The sequence below is a fragment of the Amblyomma mixtum genome, chromosome 8, assembly GCF_055824585.1.
Source record: "Amblyomma mixtum isolate Tamu chromosome 8, ASM5582458v1, whole genome shotgun sequence".
Taxonomy (NCBI): Eukaryota; Metazoa; Arthropoda; class Arachnida; order Ixodida; family Ixodidae; genus Amblyomma; species Amblyomma mixtum.
This window is the reverse complement of record NC_143019.1, coordinates 115,475,856-115,490,547: the sequence shown is the minus strand read 5'-3', so window position 1 is coordinate 115,490,547 and position 14,692 is coordinate 115,475,856. Positions and strand designations below refer to the sequence as shown.

Sequence of the window (14,692 nt, the reverse complement as noted above, 5' to 3'; positions counted from 1 at the left end):
CCGATAAACATGCATTATTTTGGAAGGCTGTTGCACCATGGCTGTCAATACAATCGCGGACATTTTTTAAGAGACAATCGTGAAGTATGGAATAATACAAGTCCTTTATATCTACTGACAGAATCTGAACGAACAAACGTAGCGTTTAAACAGGACACCGAAAGATGAGGACAGGACGGGGCTACAACTTACAACTGAATGAAATCGATAAACGAAAGACACATCCCTTCTCGAGCAAAGACACACATGCGAAAGAATGGCAAAACTGTGATAATCTAGAAAAATCCGGTAAAAGAAAATAAAAAGAGACGAAAAGGGGAGGAATAGCCACCGGTCTTGAAGACTGTTTACAAACCTGAAGTGTGTCTTAAAAAGTTTCTTTCTTTTTCCATTAGATAAATAGATTGTGTGCTAATGCACGTGTCACTACCGCGTTGTGATATTATATGAGCTTCCAAGATTTCCCTCGCCAATTTATCTTTACCCCTTCCTAAGATCTTCGGGCGGTTCAAAGAGGGAAAGCAACCTGGGCAACTCTTGCAATGCTTTCTCAAGTGCTCATCAGTTTGCTGACGAAGCGAAGATTCGTGTTCACTCAGCCTCACGTTTAGGCATCTGCCCGTCTGCCCAATGTACACACTTTCGCAGCGCAGACGGATCTGATAAACAATATCTGTGGCGCATGAGACGTGCGGCTTCTTGTGTTTTGTGCTACACCCTGAATTCTTGACGCTCTCATGATCTGCCAGAGCGCAAAGCTTTGAAACCTTGAGGGGAGCTGAAAATACTATATCAATACCAAATTTTTCTGCCAGTCTCTTCAAGTTGTGCGAGAGCCTGTGTACAAAGGGCACAACTTCAAACTTCGTTTTCTGTTGTCCCGGTACATTTATCTTAGATAACTGGATGTGTTCTCTTTCTTTGTGTAATTTTTTCTTTAGAGTTTCTGCGACAGCCACAAGAACATCGCCAGGAAAGCCTGCTTCTTTGTCTTTGAACCTTGTTGTCAAAACTACTACCAACTTTGTGCGGACATGACTTGAGAAGCGCCGACCTGAGACATGTGGCTGCTGTGCCTCGCTTAATGAGCTTCAAATGAGAAGAGTCGTAAGGTAGTAGCGCTTTCTTGGACCGTGGCTCGACAGCCCAGCAAAAATGACCAACAGAATTAAAATACAGGGGAATATCTAAAAACTGAATGAAAGTTCTATGGAAAAATTCAGTGACTTCATGATACCTTTGAATCATGCTAAAATCGAGTCTGCAACCACACTCAAATCATCCCTAGACAAAAGGTTGAGAACAACAAGGAAATCATCTACATATCTAAAGAAACGTACAACGCGCTCATCGTTCAACTGAGACTGAAGCAAACGTCCAAACTTGGCAAGAAAAATTTCACACACCACAGGGGCGACACTTGAGCCAATGCAAATCCCACGTTTCTGGACATAGAAATGTTCTTTGTAGCTTATGATTGTAGAACTGAGGTACAGGGCAAAGAGTTCCAGAAATGATTCAGGACTAACACCACATGAATTCTGAAAAGACACCTCACCCGCCTCTTCAATACACTCTCTCACAGCAATGAAAAGTTCATCGTGCGGCACCGAGTAAAAAAGTTCCTCTATATCCACTGAAAATGCAGAGTTTGCACCGCACACGTCACTCCGCAGAATGTCAACTAAGACGGCTGAGGAGGCGACTTTAAAAGGGTCCAAAGTACAAAGGCTGTTCAGGTGACGCTGGAGGAACCTGCCTAGACGTGCCTGCCAGCTGTGTCGCTCTGCGATAATGGGTCTGAAGGGACATTCGGGCTTGTGAGTTTTTGCGTTGAAGAAAACTTTTAGTGCATCTCCTTTGCAGTTGCTCACCTCCTTCCCCAGCCTGTCCAGCTTGCACTCTTTTAGCAACTGCAACGCTCTACTCTTAGCCTTAGCTGGCTTAAGAAGCGAGCGCTTAAAGTTCTTCTCAATTGCTTTTGTAGCCTTTGCATCATACATCTCCTGAGGAAGAACGACAAAGCCTCCATCCTTATCGGCTTGCATCAGAGACAGCTTTGAATCACGAAAGTGCCCAACGACTTTGTTCACCTTTGTGTGTCTTCTTGTTCTTGTTTCAGACGTGTAGACCTTTTCAAGAGTGTTAACACACTCCTAAATGCTATGTGTTCTTTCCTCGCCACTCGCCTTCTCCGCTGTTCTGTGAACGGAAGCAAGCGTTTCATGCTTCGGGACAGTCACCTCAAGACTGAACTTGGGGCCCTTTTCCAGAACGCGCTGAACTCCACTTGGTACTGCGGCATTCCCCAAGAACGTAACTGGAACTTTTCCTACCTGCTTCTTGGGCGTCTTCGGGCGGTTTTGAAGTTGTTTCCCCCACAATCACTCCGTCGCCGCGGTTGCATGACCTTGGAAATCTCTGAGCATCTTGAAGCCAGACGAGCCAGCTCCACGCGAGTTCAAACACAGCAGTCGCAGCCAGTCCTGAAGAAGGCCTACTTGTCTCCAGCACTTCCCTTTTATGATTTTCGCAATCCGCATCCAGTGGCGAACTTTGGTCCGAGGCTCGGACCAAAGTTCGCCACAGAACCTCGGATGTCTCCAGCTGAACTACTAGAAATGGTCAGGCAAGTCTCGCGACGTTCAGGGGCTGAAGCCGAGAGATGTGTTTCCGAAGGCGTTGACTTCCTCCAACGTCACAGGTCGTCAACTAGGACCCTACCTGTTGAAAAGACCATTCGGTACCTGAAGGATAATGCCTTGAATATCGTACCGGCCGATAAGGAGGGAGGCTTCTGTGTCCTGGAAAAAACGATGTATCTTCAGAAGGCTTCAGAAGCGATCGCTACAAATTTCAACGAGTGTAAAAAGCTTTCACTCGCGAAAGTTAAGACAAAGGCAATGAAGTTTATCGAGACGTTAAAGCTGGATGGGCTAGTACACTCTGTAGAGAAAGCTGAGAAGTTATCCTTAAACATGTTCTTCAGTGGCAAGACACACAAGGATGCATGCCTTTTCCGAGTGGTTGTTTCCGAAAAGGGATCCTGGCAGCAAGCCGTAGCGAGGTTCTTGCAGGAGAAGTTGAGTGTTTTAGAAATTAACGATCCCTTTAGGGTAAAAAATTTGGACAAAATAATTGAGTTTTTAAAATCAAATAACACCAAACGCATGTCAGCCCTGTCAGTAGATATAAAGGACTTGTATTATTACATAACTCACGATTGTCTCTTAAAAATGTCCGCGATTGTATTGACAGCCATGGTGCAACAGCCTTCCAAAATAATGCAGGTTTATCGGTTGACAACTTCGTCGAACTGTTAACAATGAGCCTGACTTCCACATATGCGCAGTGGAAAGATATTACACTCATTCAGAAACAAGGAGTATGCATTGGATAGTGCCTAGCACCATGTCTTAGTGACATATTTTCAGCGACACGTGACAAGATGCTGCATGACTGCCTTCGCGACACTAACGTTTTAAAGGTTTTTAGATTTGTTGATGATTTCATTGTGTTCGTGGATTGTGACAAATAATCTTTTTCGGCTAGTGTACATAAGCATCTAACGACGTTTGCAGAGTGCCTAGCACCATTAGAATTGACGCACGAGTTACCGCAAGATAATTTCATCAGGTTTTTAGATATAGGACTTCATTCTTCAAGTGAACACGTATGTTGGGCCTTTGAGTCCAGAGGCAACAAGCCCCTGCTTCCCTTCAGCTCGGCACACTCCAAAGCCGTAAAACGAGGCATTGTGAAATCGTGCCTTTCCAACACTCTGAGCAAGTCCTGCCTGCATTTGGTAGGACGCAGCTTTGACATCCAGTTGCAGTGCCTTTCGAGCGCAGGCAAGCAGCCGGCCTTGCTGGCATCAACTTCCGAGAACCTGCTGAAGAAACCAGCCAGCATACCCGATCAAATTGACCGGAAGAAAGTGTCGGTTAATCCGTACATTCACGGAATCTCGCATAATATTAAGAAGATCGGTGCTAGGGCTGGTGTTAGAGCGGTTTTTAACGCTCCTGAAAACTCTCCAGGGTTTGCAAGAGAGTGAATGCGGAGGATGCGGCCGTCGCTTGTTCGAAGCGGCACCAGCAGCGATTCGTGGCCTGTAAAAAGAGCGTTGGGTACTCGATACCGCTTGCCTGTGGTAAACAGTACATTGGCCAAACTGGCAGGTGCCTTAATGAAAGGCTGAGGGAGCACGCAAGAGATGTCATGAACAAGTCAGGTAGCAAAATGATTGACCATATTCGGAATTGCCGCAACTGCACTCCCGCGCTCGAAAAAACGTCAGTACTGCGCCAGTGCAAGACACAACTTGGAAGAGAGATAATTGAGGCTAATGAAATAGGAAAATCGGGTAACTCGTGTGTCAGCAATCCTTCAATTTTGCTCTCAAAAAAGAAATCAGGTATCTTGCGCAGAATTAGAGCTCGAAACATGCATTCACTCGTGCGATGATGGGATCTGTGCTGATCTGATAAATATGTATGCGAGGTCTCTTCTTTCCCTCTTCTTGTTTGATAAGAGCAGCTGCTGTATTTAAGCAAATGTTCCGTCAATAAACACCTGAGTTGTAAGCGCTTGTCCTGTCTACCTCGTTTCTTTTGTGTCGTGTCTTTTGCGCAAAAAACCCAGAATGCGAACAGTTAAAACTGCAGTAAAAACTGAGGAGGAGCGCTTTTGACGACAGCAAAAACGTTAACAGAAGAAAAATACAAGACTGCCGTCGGGTGATCTGCCGGTTATACTGATTGTTACAGTGAAATCTTAGATGGTATACAAAATTGCCTTATTTGCTTTGGGACATTAAACCCCAGAAACGAAAAATAATTGTGTTCATAAACGGTTTCCCGCTCAGAAATGCGTTTGTCCAGAATTGTTGGGTATACAAGTTGGTGCTTGTGCTTTCTAGTAACTAGAAACTGCCATTGGTGGAGCTTGTTGACCGGCTGGATATAATAATGTGAAGCTGGTTCCTGTGTCAATTCTCATGTTTAGGAGCCCTCCCGCCGAACCTTATGGGACCCTGGAAGCATGGTATTGTGCAATACTCCACGGACTGTACTAGTGCTGGTGGTGTCGTGAGCCTAGTAATTCTGGCATACCCTTGCTCTTTGCATTTTTTTACTGCGGTGTGTACGGGCGCAGGCGGACACTCCGAGAGGTAGACAGGTAAGCCAAGTTTGTGCCTTTACTCTTAAGGAATGAAGAGGCACACAAAATAAGCTCGTGAGTTGTCTTGACGGCAGCAACGTCGGGATTTGATCTCCTCAGAAAGAAAAATCAAGACTATTTTCCCAGAGGCCATTTACCTGCATTGGGACATTAGAAAAAAAATAAAATTAAGTCCGGATTTTCTACAGCTCAGACTTGATCAAACAATTCTTGTTTCTTACTGTGCCTGAGCACATGTGCTTCCCTGCAATCACTTCGCTGCTCACTCGTGCCATTCACCTTTGTGTGTTGGAAGCATGCATGCAGTAGGGCGGCAGCTGTGGGCTTTTCTGCACAACTTTAGGTATGTAAATGCAAAGTCTTGCCTACTTAACGTTGCTTGGAAGGGAGGTTTCCCTGATATCTCTGTAGTGTAATTTCTCAAAATTCATTCAGTTGAATCCGTGCTCGAGTACCAATGCGACCTTCACCGTACAAGCGTCTGCAGTTTGACAAAAAGTTGCAGCTGTGCTCTCCCAACTGAAGTTAAACGGTAATTTCAACACGTTTATTTTCTCCTTACGCTGTTTATCGAGTGAATTTTGGCCTAGGATAGTTGTACTCTCAAATATACCACTTTTATTTCAGGTTTAATTTTACAACCGGTAAGGAAGATTTTTTTTTTCCTTCCAAAAAAGGGCTTATGTTAATGTGCTACTCAAAATAAATATTGGTATGAAAGCACGCATCCAGAGCTGTGTTTCATGCTCAGTATAATCATGTGTAATATAACAATCTATTCGGTCACACGTTTCTCAAATAGATGTTTCATTTGGGCTGTTTGATTTGTTTTGTCGCAGACACAAGATTCCTTCAATGTGGTACTAGAGCGATTGTAAGTTGCGCTAATTTAATTATTGAAATAAACGTTTGAATCTAACTGAAAGGTTGCTATTTTCGCAATACTTACTGTTGAAATACCTCATTTATTAAATATAACCATTGTGCGCAAGATCTCTGTTTCCATCCTAACTGGGAGACAGTGAAACAGCGCTCGCTGGCAACAGGTGCTGCAGCAATCATTGGCTCAGCACTTTATATCCTTAGAGTACAGAATGAACAGTTTCTACAGTCCATTTGTTCCTTGCAATAAAATGTGTGGCTCCTAAATTTGTCTTTTTATTTGAGGCATTCAGTAACCCAAAAAGTCGTCTTTTCTGGCTCTTGTTTATTCCTTTTACACCTTCTACCCACTAAAGAATGACTCACACAAGGTTGTCATCACTAAAAAATAAGTGTGAGTCTATCGTCAAGTTTTAAAATAAGCACAGTTCTTCCTTCAGTGCGCGGTGCGCGTAGAAGGAGTCCTCGTTGCGCCGTCGTAATAAATGGATTGATACGCGCACTCTATGCTGTGAAATTGAGCACCAAAGTGGCGAGCACAAGTTTTGCCCTCTTACACGAAGCCTAACAGCGTTTGATCCATCCGAAGGAGAGGAAAAAGGGTATGACAAACAATGTTGACATAGTTGTCAGCGCTGATACAAAGCTGTCTTTAAGGCGGGTAACCTCGTCTATACAATAAATCTACCACAATCTGTCCATTAAACCAAAGTGTGACATGTTTTATGACAAGGTGTCTGATGCTTTCAGTTCTGAGCTCGGAGTTCGAGTAACAGAGACTTTTAGCAGAGCGGGCCACGCCAGCGGAGCGGACGGAGGGAGACGCCGCTGCAGATGCGCAGAACGGTAATGCGACCAGCAGGTTTACGGTGCTGGGCGCTCGCCCGCTTGTCTGATCATCCCAGGGAGCGATCGCTGTCAGAGCCTAACATGGCGGCCTCCAGTGCGAAATTTGGTGTGTCAGCTTCATCGAGCACGGACGCGGGACAAGCACGACTGCAAGCGAACAAGCCGCGGGAATCCTTTAGCACTTAAGAAGACGTATGCCATCTGAGCGAAATGCCATTGTGTGTTTAATTATGACTTTAGTATAATAAAAGAAATCGTGATTTAAATTCATTTCACCCTAGTTCCGCTTTCACCAATAGGTTGGGCAGCACAGCGCTCCGTTCTACTACGCTCGTTCGGGCGTATTAAACGCTGCTCTAAATGTCTTTACTGGCCCTACGTTCCGCTGGCGCTCCGCTAGGGATCCCTCAGCGGAGTGGAACTTAAGTCTCTAATATTGAGAGAAACGAGAGACGTCGGGTTATTATGAATTTTAAGCTTCTATTTTGTTTCAGCCCGAACATCATTGCACTGCGATCGTCTGGCAAGGAGACAGGGCAAGTCCTCCAGAGTTGAAAAACATGAACTGCATAGGTGTAGATGTAACACATTAAGATCTGCGGCATGGCACTCACTGAAATTTCCGATGTGTGGTCGCATATATGGAGCGCAGATATTTATATTGGTTCGCGTTTCAAAAAAAGATAGCCACGTTCTAAAAGCTTCCTCCTCGAAAGCCAATGATTCCTGTATGTATCAATCTGTTAAGGAGGGCAAGGGTTTTACTTCTGTTCTTTGTGGCCGCGTGCAGGAAAACAAGGCCAATGAAGTGCGAAAGCCAAAGGTCGAGCTAAGATTGTTTCCCAACATAGATTTGTTGGAGAGAAATACCTTATGATTACAGCACCTCTTTAATAAATACTGGTCGCCACTGTTTTAAAAAAGTAACCCATAAATCAGGAGGACACTTTCAGGGGAGATGCATTCAAAAGAGTTTGTTTATATTCTAGCTTTCCCAGTACTCAAGCAACTCTGCATTAACAAAAAAAAAAGATATTTGTGCTACCAATCGAAAGCATAACAAGAAAAAAAAAACGAGGTGCTCACAGTACTGCATCATGTGAACGAAAAATGAATGGCCATTTACGCTTCCAACGCAACATTACCGTGAACGCTCGGGCTTCAGCGGGTTTTGTATTAAGGAATTTATACAACTGGGTTAGAGTGAAAACAAACCGCCAAATGTGTCGCTATCACTTCAGTAATAGGATGACTGTGCATTATTTTTGCACAGAGATATATGTAAGGAAGGCGGTAATTTACAAGAGGCCTTAAAACTGTCCCACCAGGTGTCGCGAACTCGTACCATACCGCTCCAGAAATGAGCAACTTCCGAGATAATAACGTTGAAATTGCATGGGAAGGGAAAAAAGGTACCTTAACTGAGGGGGTGCACAAAGGATTAAGGCAAGGTTGTCCTCTATCGCCGCTGCTGTTCATGCTTTATGTGATAAATATGGAAAGAAGGCTAGAAGAAAGTAATCTAGGTTGTGATCTGTCGTACAGATTAGGCAGAAATTTAGTTGAGCAGCGACTCCCGGGTTTAATGTATGCGGACGATACTGTACTCTCAGCAGATAGCTAGGAAGAATTACAAACTTTGGTTAATTGTTGTGGAGATGAAGGAGACGCTCTAGGATTCAGTTTTAGCGCAACAAAGTCAGGTGTGATGATTTTCAACGATACAACTGATCAGGTGCTTACAATACAAGGCCACGAAATACCCAAAGTGGCCGAATACAAATACCTCGGGATATGGCTAAACGAAAGGCAGATATCAATGAAAGTATGAAAAGGCTCTTAGGGCAAAAGGACGAAGAGATGCCGGGATAATGAAACATAGGGCATTATGGGGGTACAACAAACATGAAGTACTAATATCACAAAATGAACAAGGGAGGGGAAAACCTCAGGTTGCTTAAGCCAACGTTTCGACAAGAGGACGTCTGGGCAAAGCGTTCATCATTGGCAGGGATTAAATAGGGCCTTCGCTCCGAGGAGGAAGGCCCCGGGTGGGGGAAGAAAAGTGGTGTGAGAGGGGATGCGTGTCAGGAAGGGGAGGGAGGTGAATCTTGATTCGTTAAGCTGCTATAGTGGAAAAACTTATATCCGGGGGGTGTGTAATGAACAAAGGCTGTGTAATGAAAGAGTACTAAGAGGTATTTGGAAAGGAATAATGGTTCCGGGGCTTACTTTCGGCAATGCGGTTCTGTGCTTAAGGGCAGAAGTTCAGTCGAGATTAGATGTAAATCAGAGAGCTGTTGGAAGATTAGCACTAGGTACCCACGGCAAAACCACTAACGAGGCAGTACAAGCCGATATGGGCTGGGCATCGTTCGAAGCACGGGAAGATAAGAGTAAAATACTATATGAAGAACGCCTGAGAAAATTGGACGATAACAGGTGGGCAGCTAAGGTATTTAAATGTTCATACAGGAAGAGCGTTGACTCACAGTGACGAAAGAGAACTAGAAAAGTAACCAGTAAGTATGCCGGTCATGAGGACAGAGAAAGAAAGAGCATTAAACGACAGGTTAAAAACGCGGAAGTTAAAAATTGGATTAATTCAATGGAAAAGAAACAGTGTAGAACGATATCGATACCGGAAAAGGCAGATCAGGAAAAAATTTTCTATGATAACTCTAGAGGCAATGCCCTACTCTTTGAAGCTAGGTCAGGGTGTCTTAGAACGCGCAGCTACAAAAAGAAATTTAACGAAGAAATTGACACATGTGCAGTGCGTGGTCGATCTGTGGGAACAATTGAACACCTCATACTCAAATGTGGTGGTATCCATCCGGATGTCGATGCAGGCACAGTCACTCTTCCGGAGGCCGTAGAGTTTAAAGAACAATTGTCATGTAAATAAATATGCAGTAGAAGTTAGCAAAAAGCGATTGGAGGATTGGTGGCTGAAAAGCAGAGATGTGGCATAAGGTTAGAAGTGTAGCAAACCGTAGGTAAATAAAATGGCGAGTCTTAATGAGAATTGACAACTCAGTTGAGCAAAAATAAAGAAAGAAAAGCTGAGCATGGTGGCAATTGCCACCACCCTCTTTCAAAGGGGGCGCTCCCATCCATCCATCCATCCATCCATCCATCCATCCATCCATCCATCCATCCATCCATCCACCCACCCACCCACCCACCCACCCACCCACCCGTCCGTCCGCCCACCCGTCCGTCCGTCCGTCCGTCCGTCCGTCCGTCCGTCCGTCCGTCCGTCCGTCCGTCCGTCCGTCCATCCATCCATCCATCCATCCGTCCATCCATCCATCCATCCATCCGCTTTCGAGCCTATTACATTGTCGTATTCCTTTTGCACGAATACTATACAAGTTGTATAGTGTTAACCTGCCTAAACAAGCAGCACAAATTTCTTTACAGATAATAGTTTTGATACGGTGCTGAGTCTGTATAGTTTTGTTTATTTTACTAGCTCCATAGATAGAATAGACCTCGTAGAGCTGTCGAAGTTATTAAATAAGCGCAAGGTTGCTGACATCAGGAAGTTTAACATGCAGAAAATCGAGCATGCTCTAAAGAGCGCAGGTAGCATAAAAGCAGTGAAGAGAAAACTAGGCATAGGTAAAAACCAGATGCATGCGATAAGAGACAAAGAGGGCAGTGTCATTAGCAATATGGATAAGATTGTTGGCGTAGCCGAGGAGTGATTGCAATCAGAATGTCACTGAGAGAGGCAATAGAGCACAGCAGTGGGACATCCCGCCAGTAACGAAGGAGAAAGTAAAGAAAGCCTTAGGAGTAATGCAAAAGGGGAAAGCAGCCGGTGAAGATCAGATAACAGCAGATCTTTTGAAGGATGGAGGAGAGATTGTGCTCGAAAATTTAGCCACTCTGTATACGCAATGCCTTGTGACCTTGAGCGTACCTAGACCTTGGAAAAACGCTAGCATTTTCTTGATACATAAGAAAGGAGACGTCAAGGACTTGAAGAATTACAGACCGATCAGCTTATTGTCTGTTGCCTATAAGGTATTTACTAAGGTAATGACTAATAGGGTCCGGACAACCTGACATTTCAATCAACCAAATGATCAAGCATGCTTTCGTAAAGGATACTCGGCAATAGACAATATTCACGCCATCAATCATGTGATAGAAAATTGCGCAGAATATAACCAGCCTATATAGGGTGTCCCAGCTAACTTGGACCAAGATATATAAAAACACTAAGGGTTTGTCAGAACTGAAATCGCGTGGATGTTGTTGAGGCTTATCTAAAGTTACAGTGCCATTTTTTCGCTCCTCCTATTTGAATAATTAGTCGAGATAAATAATTTAACTTTTTAAATACAGCTTGAAACGCTCAGGCGTCAATAGGAAAGTTGTGGAGCTCCGCAAATATCGTCCAAACCTGGCACTTCCAACAAGTTAGACTTAGCGTGGCCGTTTTTATTCGGGAAAAACGAAAGCCCGAGGAGTTTAAAAAATACCACGTGACAGCGCTCTCCGTGCGCCCGGATGCGCCGCGATTACAGCGCTCTCATCCGTGCTTTGTAAGAAACACCACCCGCGTCGGGCCTTTCGTGCTTCGCGATGTGCTTGGTTCCAAGATAAGCGCCAGTGGGTACGGGCGGCAATGGAAAGAAAGCGCGGCTCCTGTTTTTCAGCGTAATTCACACGACGTTATCAGGCTTGTTATATGAGTCTTTGCTTGCTGGGATCTTGCTCACAAATTCAAACTCATGAGATTGTCATCGTTCCTTCACATGCATTCTGCTAACGTGAGTGTGCAGTTATTGCCGCAGAAACGGGAGCCGCGCTTTGTTTCAACTCTGTGTTGGGCAGACCCGTCTTGGGCAGCACGGAAGTCCCGAAGCGGGTGATGGTTCTTACAAACCACGGATGAGAGCGCGGTAATCGCGGCGCATCCGGGCGCACGGAGAGCGCTGTCACGTGGTATTTTTTAAACTCCACGGGCTTTCGTTTTTTCCGAATAAAAACGGTCACGCTAAGTATGTCTCGTTTGAAGTGCCTGGGTTGGACGATATTTGTGGAGTTCCACAACTTTCCTATTGACGCCTGAACGTTTCAAGCTATATTTAAAAAGTTAGTTTATTTATCTCGAGTAATTATTCAAATAGGAGGAGCGGAAAAATGGCACTGTAACTTTAGATAAACCTCAACAACATCCACGCGATTTCAGTTCTGAAGAACGCTTAGATTTTTTTATAAACCTTGGTCCAAGTAAGCTAGGACACCCTGTATATAGCGTTCATTGATTACGAGAAAGCATTCGAGTTAATAGAAACCTCAGCAGTCATTCAGGCATTGCGGAATCAGGGTGTAGAAGAGTGTTATGCGAGAATATTGGAAGATATTTATAACGATTGCACATCTACTATAGTTCACCATAAAGTGAGCAATAAAATTTCGATAAGGAAAGGTGTCCGGCAGGGAGAAACTATCTCGCCTATACTATTCACTGCCTGCTTACAGGAGAGAGAGAGGGAGACTTTAATGAATAATGGAGAGGTCTGCCTGGTTATGGGACTGGCATGCTACTTTTGGCTAAGATCAAAGTGTAGTGGCCTAAAACTCAACTCTGCCAAGTGCAAGACCCGCAACCTCTCCGGCAAGACCGCCGTGGGAACGAGACCGACCATGTTCAACAACGACGGCACCGACATCCCAACTATTAATGACTATGAGTCTTAGTCTTTTCTAGGACGCCCCGTCGGATTCAGCGTGTTCCCCGACACGGCATCATCTACGGAGCCATCAGCATAGGCAGCCGCCCGCTGACCGCAACGCTCGCTGTCAAAACATTCGTATACCCAGCGCTCCACTTCTCCATGCTGTGCGGTCTCTTGGGAAATGCAGAGTGCGAGGGCCTCGAGGAAGCCCTGCGACTACTTATTAAACGCTCTCTTTACCGTCCAGTGAGTGCGACCAACGAGTACATCTACGGCAGCGCAGCAGCAGGCGCGGCGGGCATCCCCCTTGCAGCAGAGCTGAGCGACATCTGCCGCATCGACCGCGCCTTTAAGTTGCTTTCCTCTCACGACGCAGAGGTTCGAGACCTGGCGAAGCGAGCAGTCACCGAGGTCACGACCAAAAAACTAGGAAGACAAGTGACCGAGGCGGACGTCGCAGCCTACCTCAGCGGAGAGACGGAGGGGGACTTTTGGGCGCGGGCCATGCAGCTGCAGTCCGTATGGACGGAGGCGCGCAAGGCATCCCGTCACCTCAAGTTTACGTAGGAGATGCGGGACGGTGCCCCCTACATCACCTGCGCCGACGTAATTTGGCGCCGAAGCACCGAACGAAGGTGGTGAAGAAGCTGCGATCGATCGCGACGAGCGGCCGAAATCACACTCTCCAAAAAAACCCCAGCCGGGGGAAGGTGACGGCATGCATCGCCGCGGATCGGAGCAGCTCTCACTTCATGCGTTCGGGACTTTCCACCCGTTTTTGTGACTGGCGTTTCGTCCACAGGGCAAAGCTTAACCTGCTGCCACTGAACGGGGCCTGTCCGCGGGTGCGTGCAAGCGACCGGCGGTGCAGAGCGTGCGGAGACAGCCAAGAAACCCTCCCCCACGTTCTCTGCCACTGCATGCGTCAGAGTGCCGCCTGCCTAAGCCGGCACAATAAAATTGTAAACCGGCTGAAAACGGCTGCGAAGAAGCGATTCACCATAACCCACGGGAACCAACCCGTGGGAACGACAAAACTCAAGCCAGACCTCGTTCTGGCGTGAGGAGAGTCGGCGATTGTCATTGACGTCCTTGGAGAATCACAAAGCAGCTTTCGATGCGGCAGGGGAGGGTAATGTCGCAAAGTACGAACCCGTTCGTCAGTACCTGCTGCGAATATTCCAGCGGGTTAGCATCGAGGCGATCGTTGTTAGAGCGCTCGGCTCTTGGAACCCCAACAACGACAAAGTGATGAGGCGTCTATGTAGCAAGAGCTACTTGCGCCTCTTCAAGAAGATGGCGGCGAGCGACACCATCGCGGCTTCTCGCGAAGTCTATTCCACACACGTTGCTGCAAAGTCAGGGCGTTGCGCTTCAGCGGACCTCGCAGTCACGTGTTGGAAGACATCGAACACACACAACAACGCGCACACGCAAACACACACACACACACACCACACGCGAGCGAATAAAGCTTACACACGAGACTTCCAGTAAAAAGGAACGCTCAAAAATGAGATATGCTCAAAGGAACTACAAAAACTCCCGAAACATTTCTGAAAAAAATCTCTTCTTATCAGCTTTACAGGAGGTAATCCGGGGTCTGAAATGGGAACAGTTGGGGATTACAGTAAACCCTTACAAAAATTTTTAGTAGCATTCTTTAGAAAGTCTTTCGACAATTGTTAATAGAACCTATCAACATTGAACAGAAAGTCTATTGAACGTCTTCATACATTGTAGTAACAACCTATCAACCGTCTTCCGACAATTGGCCACCGATATCCAAAAGACTCAAGTACATAGAAAGCCTTTATACTTCCTATGATCCCCTTATCGACAGTTTCTACACTTTCTATTGACCCCTTACCGACCATGTCTACCAACACCCTATCAACGGTCTACCGACAATTGGCCACCGTTATCCAAAAGACTTAAGTACATAGAAAGTCTTTACACTTCTTATCAACCACGTACCGACAATGTCTACCAACACCCTATCAACGGTCTTCCGACAATTGGCCACCGTTATTCAAAAGACTCAAGTACGAAGAAAGTATAATTCCTACATCACCGTT

At 45.7% G+C, this 14,692-nt stretch overlaps 1 pseudogene; it reads left to right on the top strand.

Moving 5' to 3' along the window:
* Positions 1 to 2,405: 2,405 nt before the first annotated feature.
* On the top strand, positions 2,406 to 14,476 carry LOC149334041 (uncharacterized; annotated as a pseudogene).
* The last annotated feature ends 216 nt before the right edge of the window (positions 14,477 to 14,692 follow it).